The 12,170-nt window shown below is 43.0% G+C and overlaps 1 protein-coding gene and 1 pseudogene across 1 annotated transcript in view; both read right to left on the bottom strand.

Annotated features, from left to right (window-relative positions):
• Positions 1-12,170, bottom strand: part of LOC149286381 (uncharacterized) — a 276,304-nt gene that overhangs the window by 53,949 nt on the left and 210,185 nt on the right. The gene's annotated exons all lie outside the window — the stretch shown is intronic.
• LOC149286387 (uncharacterized) overlaps positions 9,859-12,170 on the bottom strand; it is a 29,577-nt pseudogene continuing 27,265 nt past the window's right edge.

The following is a 12,170-nucleotide window of genomic DNA, read 5'->3' as shown; positions in this document are numbered from 1 at the left end:
GGTGCCATGTTACTGGCTGTGGATCCATCCTACAGAAACCTGGGAATGGGGTGTTTAGAATTGGATGCTTGGTAGAGAGCCCCAGTGCAGTCCTTCATGAGAGTTGCTATATAATTTTAAGAACTTCATGAAATAAGAAATCCCAGGATTCTGTTGGACAGAGTCCTTTAAGTTTCATGGTATCTAAGTGCTAGGTTTGAGCAATGGAGATACAACCCAGGTGCCAAAAATGACCCATAGCAATTCTGGACAGACTCATTCAGTCTCTGTCTCTATTGGTGGAGGGCTATTTACACCAAGAAACCCATGGATCTTCAAAAGATTTCCAGTTTATTTAGTTTATTTATATACATCCATCCTTCCTCCCAATATAGGGACTCAGGGTGGCTAACAATAAATTTAATATGGTACAAATTCAAAACAATGCAAAGGGATTAAAATTATAACTATTTTTTAAAATTAAACCATTTATATAATTACACCTTGAAAAAAACCATATACAATTTCACCTTGACCTCTGAATTGCACAGCAGTTCAAACCTTATCTCTTGTTTTGCTTAGGATCCAGCCCTTGAGGCATCAGCATTTCCAGAAAGGAGAGAAAGTGGAAGCATGAAATACTTTTTGTTTGGAGGAAGTTTCTATCCAGATTCTGTCCTGTAAAACTATTAGAGCCCCTTTGATGCTGTTTTTGATTCAGAACATATGATTTTAAGGCATCTTGCACTTCTATCTCCATCCAATAAACCTTTGAACTCTTTCAAGAATTCTGTTTTCCTGGCTGCCCATCCCAAAAGTATGAAACATAGCACCAGTCATGGAGATTCAGTCTTTTTCTTGATGGGGATACAGAGCGAAGGCCACAGGATCCCCACTCCTGACATAACATTTTGCCCAGTTCATTGCAGATATTTCACATACTTAATGTTAGAGGCAGACTGAGAGTTTTGGGAGTCCCTGTCCCTCCAAAAGCAACTTTCCCAAGAGCAGTCTATGGCCTGTTACAGACTGCCAAAATAAAGCTGCTTCGGGTCTCTTTGGAGGTATGCTATTTAAATGACGCATGGGTCCTAAGAGTCGCAGCTTTGGTGCAGCTTCCGGATTCTTAGGGTGCATGCATCATTTAAACAGCATACCTTCAAAGGCCTGTTACAGACAGCCAAAATAAAGCTGCTTCGAGTCACAGTGGAGGTATGGTGTTTCAATGATGCATGCGTCCTAAGAGTCCAGAAGCCATACCAAAGCCACACTCCAGTCCTTAGGGCTGGAGCGTGGCTTTGGTGCAACAGGCCAAAGAGACCCGAAGCAGCTTTATTTTGGCAGTCTGTAACAGGCCTATGTCTCCCTTCCAAAGAGCAGCAGTGGATGGAGAAGGAGGCCTTGGAGAAGCAGAGGAGAGATTGGCTTGACTCCCAAAGACTCTCCCTTGAAGGTTTCCATCTCTCTAGGAAACAGAGGAGCCTGGGAGGGAGACTGAGGACTAGGGCATGCTGGGAAAAGCTTCAGGGGGAGCTTATGGGAGCAAATGTGGGACTTTGCTTTCTCCCCCCAACTACTTTCCTGCTCTCTTTGACAGGCTTTTGACAGGTAAGCTCAATGGTGGAAAAGACTGCAAAAGCCATCTTCCTTATACGTTCCATGCTCACCTCCATGGCACCTTAGGAGCAAGCAAGTCTCCACTGAGGGCAGCACAGTCAAGGAACAAAATCCAAAATGGGGAGTGGTCTTTGAGATCCTGATGGTCCTCTGAGAGGAAAATGCCAGCCCCTGAAACCAATCCTGGCCAGCTTTTGGGAAAGGGCCCTCAAGGTTTGCCCTGATGGACTCTGAGCCCCTTGCAGACTGTCCCTTCCCTGAATTTTGCTCTCCTGGAGGCTCAGAGGAGATTCTGGGGGGCCTGGGCACCTCCTCTTCTTAGGGACCCTGAGCCCCAAGTTCAGCTGACAAATGGTAATTTGCCCACGATGAACCCACCTTCCCCCCTCTGTCCTGGGACATGCCTTAGGAAACCTCTTCCATGGAAATTAGGGAGCTCCTAATCTTAGTGGAAATGGGAACCTCTGGAATTCTCCTCTTTTTCCCAGCTGGGAAGCAAGGCATCGTTGGAAATCTCTTCCAAGGACAAGAGGGGTTGTTGTTGTTTTAATAACATGGCTCCAGTCAATGGAGTTCTTCTTCAGGCAGTAAATGGAGGTTTATGCAAATGCAGAATGACATCACTGCTACGGAAGGCTCTCTTGACCAATCAGAGAGCAAGATGAAGTTTCTTCTGGATGCTTCCGTGAGAAGGAGATATAAGGCCTGAGAGAGCAAGAGACAGTTGGGGGAATTGTATCGGTTGGAGATCGAGAGAGAGCGAGTGAAAGAGTGGATCTTGGAAGTCAGTCTCAGAATTGGACGCTTAGGTCTATTTTTAATAGCTTGTATGAATTGAATATTATATACTTACAAATATTGCACCTGCAAGATTCTTAATATCTTGTATGACATATTTTACTTATATTTCGTTATCAATAATAAATACCTCCTTAGAGTATCTACTACTTGACACTCCTTTTACTCGTATTTTGGCTTTGTTAATGATTGTCAGAAACAAGTCTAACAAAGTCTTCATCAACAAAGTCAAATTTCAGAACAGGAGTCTAAACTCAAAACTTTGTTGAAAGAAAGAGATTGCATAAAAGGCACGGTTCGTGGCGTTATAGTCAGATCTAACTAACAATAAAGATTTGACCATTTTATATCCCCAATTAACATCCCACCCCACATCAAGATCTATTGGGTATTTCATTCCTGCTAGAAATATAATTGACAAGTTAAATACCTCATCATCCAAAATCTCCCCCCAAATATGTTGTTTTGAGAACCACTGAATGGTCAGCAAGTTCCCAGCAAACCTCCCCAAAACAGTGAGATAATTCCCATCTGCTCCCACCATTTTGCAACCTTAAATTCAACCAAAGTACCAATAAACCCAGTCAAGCAATCTGGCCAAATAATATATATTAAAATTAACTCAAACCAACCCTTTCACCTTCTCAGCTTTCCCATCAGGGGTGGGGGGCGAGGAGGGGGCATGTGGGCGAGTGAGGCTTGGCTGCTTGCTATGGGTCCCATTCCTTTCCCTCCACGTTATGTTCACTCCAGGAATCAATCCTTCCGCTATCCAGCTCCACAAACTCAATGGATCAATCTTCCAAACATCCAGTTCCACAAACTTCACTCAACCCCTTTTTCCAAATATATAACACCACTACCATTTTCTATAAACTATATAATTACATTCAGTTCGGATTCTTCCATATCTCTCCAACAACAAATATGGAAGAATCCAATTATACACCAACATTTATGGAAGAATCCAAATTTCCCATCCTGGTTCTGACAGGAACCAGCTCAAGTCCTTGTTTTCCAACATTTTAAGGAGTTCCATTTAGCAACTGTGACTAATATCTATGATAGGAAGGAAAGGGGACACTGAAACTACTTTATCTCTCATCTATTTTCCTAGATGACCTTTGCTTAGCTCCATAGTAGATCCCAGGCGTCCCTCCTCTCTTAATGCTGATATGACTCTTCTCTGTCTTTGCCCTTTTTTATAGAAGAACTTGAGACTCATCAGAGAATAGAAACTGAGGAGAAATCAAAGAAATGTGTGAAATGCTTTGCTTTTATACCTTTAGAGGTATCCACTAGAGAGAAAGTGTAGAAATGTGAGCAGTTGAAAGTACGTTTTTGATTGTTTATAAATTTATTATTTGATAAGACTTAATTAAAAAAATTAAATAGGAATTTATTTATTTTTTTGGAGAGGCATCCTTCATACATTTTGTTGTACAGTTGTCACTCCCTTTTTGTGGACTTAGTATCCGCAGCCTCACTCCTCGCGGGAGCGACAGGCGACCATTAATAAAACGGCATGCTCCTGCATACGCCTCCCCTCCTGGTGCCATAGGTGTACAGCCCATTATTTTCTATGGGACTTGAATATGTGAGAGTCATTACTTTCGCGAGGGGTCCAGAACGGATCCCTCATGAATTGGGAGGGGCTACTGTATTTTGTAAAGCTCTATTATAATCTTCATTTATGCTACTTCTGCTAAAAAGTTCTTGGTCTGAAAGTATCTTGTCTTTACAGAAACATTAAATAAACCTCTGCCCTATTTTGAGCATCCTGTATTCTATAATGAGTATATAGAATCTGAAGGACAGTGTCAATTACGGAAGCATCAGTTTTAGCATAAATGAGGTGTTGCTACAATTCAACTGGTTGTGACGATGAGAAAGGATGCTGAAGATGAATTTCTGTCTCCTATCTAGCCCTATATCGACACACACAACATGCACTGACTCCCGAGTCAAACTCTCATTTCCCTCCCTGTCCCCAGGATCTAAACCTGGGCTAGAAAGGATCAGGTTTTATTTGGGATCTTCTCCTGTAACCTGTGTTTTTCCTTGCCCTTTTTGCATGGAGCAGTAGGGGGGCTGTACATCAGGGCTTGGCATTGAGCTTCCAGTTTTCAGGGATCATTTTCAGGAAGGTGACAAATGTGCCTCTTTTCCATTTTTGGGGCTCCAGTCAAGAGGAAAGGGCTCTGCACTAATCTCCAGCTCATATGGAAGAGCAGTAGCTTATTAGAATTTGCAAGGTTTAATTCATTGGTTGCTTCAACTGGCAAAGATTGCAGTGGTCTATGGATTGGCTGTGGTGTTACAGGGGCTCACTACTCTGCATACATGTCTCTCTTCACTTCCATACAGAAAAGTATATGGAATATATTTGAATGACAAGATGTGAGCAACTGTAGTTGGTACTTTATGCATTCAACTGAATGCCATCACTAGAGGCCCTGCCCCAGGACCTAGGTTTTAGCTCACAAACCATGGGACCTAAGACAATCCTGAATTCACAACCTTACTAGAGAGATGGAGGGACACCAGAAAGTTGGCAACCAAAGGCCTAGTCATACTTCCCAATCATAGCAGTTTGGTGCCATATTAACAGCTGTGCTTCCATCCTATATAATCCTGGGGATTGTAGTTTGGTGAATGGGGTGCTTAGAATTGGCTGCTAGGTAGAGAGCCCTAGTGCAGTTCTAGGGAGAACAAGGTTTATGAGCTAACGTCTAGTGAGAGTTGTACCTCATGAAACAAGAAATCCCAAGATTATGTTGGACTGAGACCTGGAAGTTTCATGTTATCAAAGTCCTATATTTGGCAAAAGAGATGTATCCTCAGGTGCCAAAATTGGCCCATAGCAATTCTGGACAGACTCATCAAGTCTCTGAAGTCTCCGTCTCTATTGGTGGAGGGTCTATCTCCACCAAGAAACTCTTAGATCTCCAAGGGATCTCCAGTTTACTTAATTTAGTTATTTGTATCCTGCCTTTCTCCCAATATAGAGACTCAGTGTGGATAATAACAAATTTTAAACAGTAGAAATTCAAAACAACGCAAAGGTATTATATATATATATATATATATATATATATATATATATAACCATTTATAAAGTTGCACCTTGAAAATAATAGTTTATCAAAAATAAAATAGAAACCTTGACCTTTGAATTATACAGCAGTTCAAACCTCATACCTTGTTTTGCTAACCTTTATAATCCAGCCCTTGAGGCATCAGCATATCCAGAAAGGAGAGAAAGTGGAAGTGTGAAATACGTTTTGTTTGGAGGGAGAGTCTATCTAGATTCTGTCCTGTCAAAGTATTAGAGCCCTCTTTGATGCTGTCTTTGCTAGTTTTTAATAGTAAGCTTTTACCAGAGGACCTCAATGTGTGGGGCGGATTATATAGGAGAAGGCGATCCCGTAAATAAGCTGGACCAAAGCCATGAAGGGCTTTACAGGTTAGACCTTGTACTTTGCCTTTACTAAGATCTTGTACTTTGCCCGCAAATAAACAGGCAGCCAGTGAAGAGACTTTAGAATAGTTTTAATATGGTCACCTCTAGATCTTCCAGTGACCACTCTGTCTGCCATATTTTTAATTAGATGAAGTTTCCGGACTTGGTGCAAGGGCAGTCCTTTGTAGACCGCATTGCAAAAGTCAAGACGTGAGGTTACCAGCGCCTTCAGGTTCCAGGAAGGGACACAGCTGGCGTATCAACCGAAGCTGATAACAGGCACTCCCTGCCATTGCATCTATCTGAGCTGACATCTGGACGGACAGATCCAGGAGCACCCCCAAACTGCGAACACAATCCTTTAGGGGAAGTGTGATCCCATCCAGGACCAGTTGACAAACCTTCATACCCAGATTAGGACTTCCAACAGCAAACACCTCTGTTTTACCTGGACTCAGATTTAATCTGTTTTTCCTCATCCAGCACATTACTGACCAAGACATTCATTCAGAGGGGAGATGCCTTCCTTAGTTGACACTGAGGCCTGGCGTATGAAGAGGTATAGTTGAGTATCTGATCAGTGTACTGATAATACCCCACTCCATGCCTCCAGATGATCACTCCCAGTGGTTTCATGCAGATGTTAAACAGCATTGGTGACAGGATGCCGCCCTGAGGAACGCCAGATTTAAACTCCCTTTTGGAGGAACAACTGTCCCCAAGCATCACCATCTGGAATCTGCTTGAGAGAAAGGACTAGAACCACCACAATGCATTGCCCCCAATCCTCAATTTCCTAAGACCTTTCTGGATGCCATGGTCGATGGTATCGAAAGTCACTGAGAGATCCAAAAGCCCCAGCAGGATCACATTTTCCCTGTCGATATTCAAGAGGAGATCATCTACTAAGGCGACCATAACAGTTTCGATTCTGTATCCCATCCTTAAGCCAGTTTGAAATGGGCCCAGATAATCTGTTTCATCCAAGACCACTTGGAGATTAAGAGCAACTGCCCTCTCAATCACCTTGTTTAAAAATGAGAGATGGGAGACCGGTCTGTAATTGTTCATATTCAAGGGATCTAGGGAGGGCTTTTCCATAAACGGCCGTAACACCGCTTCTTTTAAGCAAGATGGAAAATAGCCCTCCCTAAGAGAAGCATATCTCAGGTGAGTCCTAAGTGCATCTCCTCCTTGGATGACCAGCCATGAAGGGCAAGGGTCCAGAGGGCAAGTTGTCTTCTTCACACTTCCAAGGAGCTTGTCCATGTCTTTGGTACTTACAGATTCAAATAGACCCAGTATGGTCTTATTCACAATTCACTGGACACCTCACCTGTAGCCTCTGCAATAATGCCGGCATCCAATTCGGCTGTTACCTGAGAGATGTTCTCTGTGAAATAGTAATTTAAAGCCCTGGTGGCGCAGTGGTTAAATGCCTGTACTGCAGCCATTCACTCAAAACCACAAGGTTGCGAGTTCAAGACCAGCAAAAGGGCCCAAGCTCGACTCAGGCTTGCATCCTTCTGAGGTCGCTAAAATGAGTACCCAGACTGTTGGGGGCAAATTAGTTTACTTGCTAATTAGCTTACTTGCTATTCACCGCTATGATCCTTGGAATAGCGGTATATAAATAAAAAAAACCAAATTAAAATTGTCAAAGTGAGCTGTGGAAGACTCTAATAATGAGTTCTGGGGGGGAAGGTGCCTGAGTCAGATCCCAGATGTCCCCCTCCCCCCCGACTTCAGCACTCCCTTTATGCTTTTCTTTCCTTAGCACTTTAACTCCATTCCTTCCTTCTTCTCCTTTAACATACATCCCTTCAAGGGAGTACAAGACCCTTTCAGCATGTTCCTAGAACCGGGGGGGGGGGGGGGGATACTTTCTGGGGCTGAGGGTCTCTCCGCTGGTCCTCCTCCATAGGCTTGTTTTGAAGGGAAAGGTATGTATGTGTGTGTGTGTGGGGGGGGGGGGCTAATCCGGAAACTGTGGGCCTATAAGCTTAGTTCCCAGGTTGCCGGGGGTGTCAGTATCCGCAGAAGGGGATTTGGGGTCCCTCCATCTCCCTCTTCTTGGCTTTGGCCTAGATTTGGGTCTTCTCTCCCCCCAGACAGATCCCCACGCACCCCCACCCCGAGAAAACTCCACCCCTCCCGAATAATGTTGTTTCCAATGCTATTGAAGTACCTGGGCCCCAAGGCCATGCCTCTCTCCAAGGATCCCCCCTGCCCTCTTTTCTCATAATAACCCCCCAAGTACCTGGGCCCCAAGGAATCCCCCAAGGAGGGGACAGGGAAGGGAGAGGAGGAAGAGAAGAACTGGCAGAACCCCTGCCTTTCTTAGGAGTGAGGAGATCAGGGTTTCCTTCCTTCTTACAACCCCCCCAACTCCCCCCCTCCAGAAGACCCTGCAGCCAAATGTTCAAATGAATGAGGGCTCTCCCCACTTCCCTCCTTCAGAGCAGGCTGTGAGGACGGCAGGTTCAGGGACTGAGACTGTGCACATTTGCCACCAAAGGCCCCTCCTGAGCATGCGCAGGTATCGCAAGGACCATGCTGCTGCTGCCGCTTACTCCACTGTCAGCCTTTGGAAGAAGGGAAGGAGCCCTGGTGGCGCAGTGTTTAAATGCCTGTACTGCAAAACCATAAGGTTGTGAGTTCAATACCTGCGAAAGGGTTCAAGCTTGACTCAGGCTTGCATCCTTCTGAGGTCGCTAAAATGAGTACCCAGATTTTTTTGGGGGGGGCAATTAGCTTATAATTGGAAACCGATTAGATACTGTTAGTTCAGTATGAAGCAGTATATAAATGAAGCTGTTTGTTTTTTGTTTGTTCCGGAATGGAACCCAAGCTGCGGAGCTGGACTCAGGAGGGAAAGGCTGGGAAGGCTCTGTTTTGTACACATAGCTCTGATGTCTGTCTGTCTGTCTATAAATATGTGTGTGTTTGCCTCTGTTCTTATGGCTGGGAATGGAGCTGAGGACTGAGGAGAGAAGAAAGGGTCAATTTTGTGCAAATGCAGAACTTCTGTCCATCAATGAGTCCAGTGTGTTCAAACAACAAAGAACTTTATTAAGAACACATAGTCAGCAATTTGGTGTTTAAGCCAGTACTGCCCTCCCCAATCCAATGAATACATTACAACCCCCAAACCTAAAACTCCACCCTCTTCCAAACCTAGCCCCCACCTCCAATTCCCACAGTCTATGCCCCACAGGTAACAAGGCCCCCTTTGCCATTCCCAGAAACTAGCCCTTTCTCTTAATGCCGGCCTCCAACTTTCTTCAGCAAACATCCCACACATTCCAAAGACTATCATTCCCATAACTGTTCTAGATAGCTGCAAGAAATCCCAGCCCCCATCTAGCTAACCTATACCACAACCCATAATCCTTAGCCAAGTTTATAACCCAAAGCAATGATCTATACTAATAGCAATCAAAATGTAAACTTAACAAAATATAACTTTAAAACATAAGCAGACATAGGGACAGAGAAACCTTACAAACAAAATCATAAAGGCCTTTTCACTGCTGCATTGAAAATATATTTTCTTTTAAAAAAATTATTGAACATTCATTAAAAAGACATGCATGACAAAACATTAGTACACACTTAAACATATTTACACAATATTAAAATTATATATATATATATATATATATATATATATATATATATATATGAAAAAAGCCAAGTTAGTTTTTGTATCTCTAAACTATGTATACTTCCTAGATGGTGTCTAAACTTCTTAAATTTTCATTTCTTCTAGTTTCCTATCTGTTATAATCTTTCAGCAAAGAAAAATAGAGCTAGACAAACAAAAACCTAATCTCCATTTTTACTTGGTTCTTGTTTCTACTCTTTAAGAGAGGAGGAAATTAATTCATCCTAGTTTATATATGTTGTCATAGTTGATTTGAATTTAAAAATAAAGAAAAAAAACCTTTTTTTCTAAAAATATATTTTCTGTATTCCTTCTTGACAAAAATAATATTAGTTCACTGCTGGGATTTTTTTGGCTTCTCTCCTGTGTGGACTCTCTGATGTGTCATTAGGACTGACTTCCGAGAAAAACCTTTCCCACAATGCTGGCATTTGAATGGCTTCTCTCCTGTGTGGACTCTCTGATGCCTCACTTGGACTGACTTCAAAGAAAAATCTTTCCCACAATGCTGGCATTTGTATGGCTTCTCACCTGTGTGGATCCTGTGATGTTCCAAAAGGTGTGACGTCTGAGAAAAACCTTTCCCACAATGCTGGCATTTGTATGGCTTCTCTCCAGTGTGGACTCTCTGATGTGTCACTAGGTGTGACGTCTGAGAAAAACATTTCCCACAATGTTGGCATTTGTATGGCTTCTCTCCAGTGTGGACTCTCTGATGTGTCACTAGGAATGACTTGCGAGAAAAACATTTCCCACAATGCTGGCATTTGTATGGCTTCTCTCCAGTGTGGACTCTCTGATGTGTCATTAGGACTGACTTCTGAGAAAAACCTTTCCCACAATGCTGGCATTTATGTGACTTCTTTCCTGTGTGGACTCTCTCTTGACTCACAAGTTCTTCTGTAAAGAAGGACAATGACAGATAAGTGAAAATCAGAGTTAAGAAAGGAGGGTGTTACCCCCAGATTTAGCCCCCATTTACCCTTCCCTATTTGACAGTAAATTAATAAAGTTGGTGTGAGTGACCCGAGCATGATCCTGTTCCAGATACCCTAAATCCATGGAACGATTGTATCCTTACTCATAGCAGCTAGCAAAGAAGAGACTGGATGGGGACTGCCTTGAGGGAATCTGTGGAAGCAGATAGTCAAAGGACTGTTGAAAAAATATTCCATTAAACATGTGCAAAAATACTTTGATTGACAGTTGGCATCATATCCTGTGAGACTGCCACAGAGTACAGAGTCGGAGCCCAAGGCATGATGCAAACCAACTGCAGAGGTCACTTCCTGCTGTCTGGCTCCAGGATATGACTCACAGCCAATGCAGTATACAGCTGACATGCGAATCGGTGTGGATTGGATTGGAGTTGTGTGAACAAGAGATGGTGAAGTTGGTGGAAGTTGGAGAGGAGAGCTTGCAAATATTTGCATTAATTAAGAACAGGTAACTGTTGAAGTTGCCAGATATTATGCAGCTGTGATTATTTGTAGCAGAAGTTTTTTGAAACTGATGCAGAAATAACCATGAAATATCGTCCAGTTAGTCTGACATCAATACCAGGAAAGATTCTAGAGCAGATCATTAAACAGAGAGTCTGTGAACATCTAGAAAGCAATGCCATAATCACAAAAAGTCAACACGGGTTTCAGAGAAAGAAGTCATGCCAGACAAACCTGATCTCTTTTTTTGATAAAATTACCAACTTGTTAGATGAAGGGAATGCTGTGGATATAGTATATCTTGATTTCAGTAAGGCCTTTGACAAAGTTCCCCATGATATTCTTGCAAACAAGCTTGTAAAATGTGGGCTAGACAAGGAAACTGTTACATGGATTTGTAATTGGTTGACCGGCCGAACTCAAAGGGTGCTCAAAAATGGCTCCTTTTCATCCTGGAGAGAAGTGTCCAGTGGGGTCCTACAGGGCTCTGTCCTGGGCCCAGTGCTATTCAACATCTTTATCAATGACTTGGATGACAGAATTGGGAGCATACTTATCAAATTTGCAGATGGCATCAAATTAGGAGGAGTAGCTAATACTCCAGAGGGCAGGATCAAAATTCAAGATGACCTGAATGGACTAGAAAGCTGGGCCAAAGCTAATAAAATGAAATTCAACACGGAGAAATGTAAGATACTGCACTTAGGGCGGAAAAATGAAATGCACAGATATAGGATGGGCGACACCTGGCTGAATGAAACTATGAGTTAAAGAGATCTAGGAGTCCAAGGAGACCACAACTTGAAAATGAGTCAACAGTGCGACGCAGCAGCTGAAATTTTAGGCTGCATCAAGAAAAGTATAGTGTCTAGATCAAGGGAAGTAACAGTGCCACTCTATTCTGCTTTGGTCAGGACCCACTTGGAATATTGTGTCCAGTTCTGGGCACCACAGTTTAAAAAGGATGTGGAGAAACTGGAGCATGTCCAAAGGAGAGCAACTAAAATGGTGAAGGAAGCCATGCCCTACGAGGAATGACTTAGGAAGCTGGGGATGTTTAGCCTAGAGAAGAGAAGGTTGTGATATGATGGCCCTGTTTAAATATTTGAAGGGATGTCATGTTGAGGAGGGAGCAAGCTTGTTTTCTGCTGCTCCAGAGCTTAGGACCCGGAACGATGGATGCAAGCTACAGCAAAAGAGATTC

This window comes from Sceloporus occidentalis, unplaced genomic scaffold (genome assembly GCF_023333645.1).
Source record: "Sceloporus occidentalis isolate IW3139 unplaced genomic scaffold, rSceOcc1.0.p SCAF_69, whole genome shotgun sequence".
Classification (NCBI taxonomy): Eukaryota; Metazoa; Chordata; class Lepidosauria; order Squamata; family Phrynosomatidae; genus Sceloporus; species Sceloporus occidentalis.
Note: the sequence above shows the minus strand (reverse complement) of the source record. Positions and strands in the feature narration are given on the sequence as shown.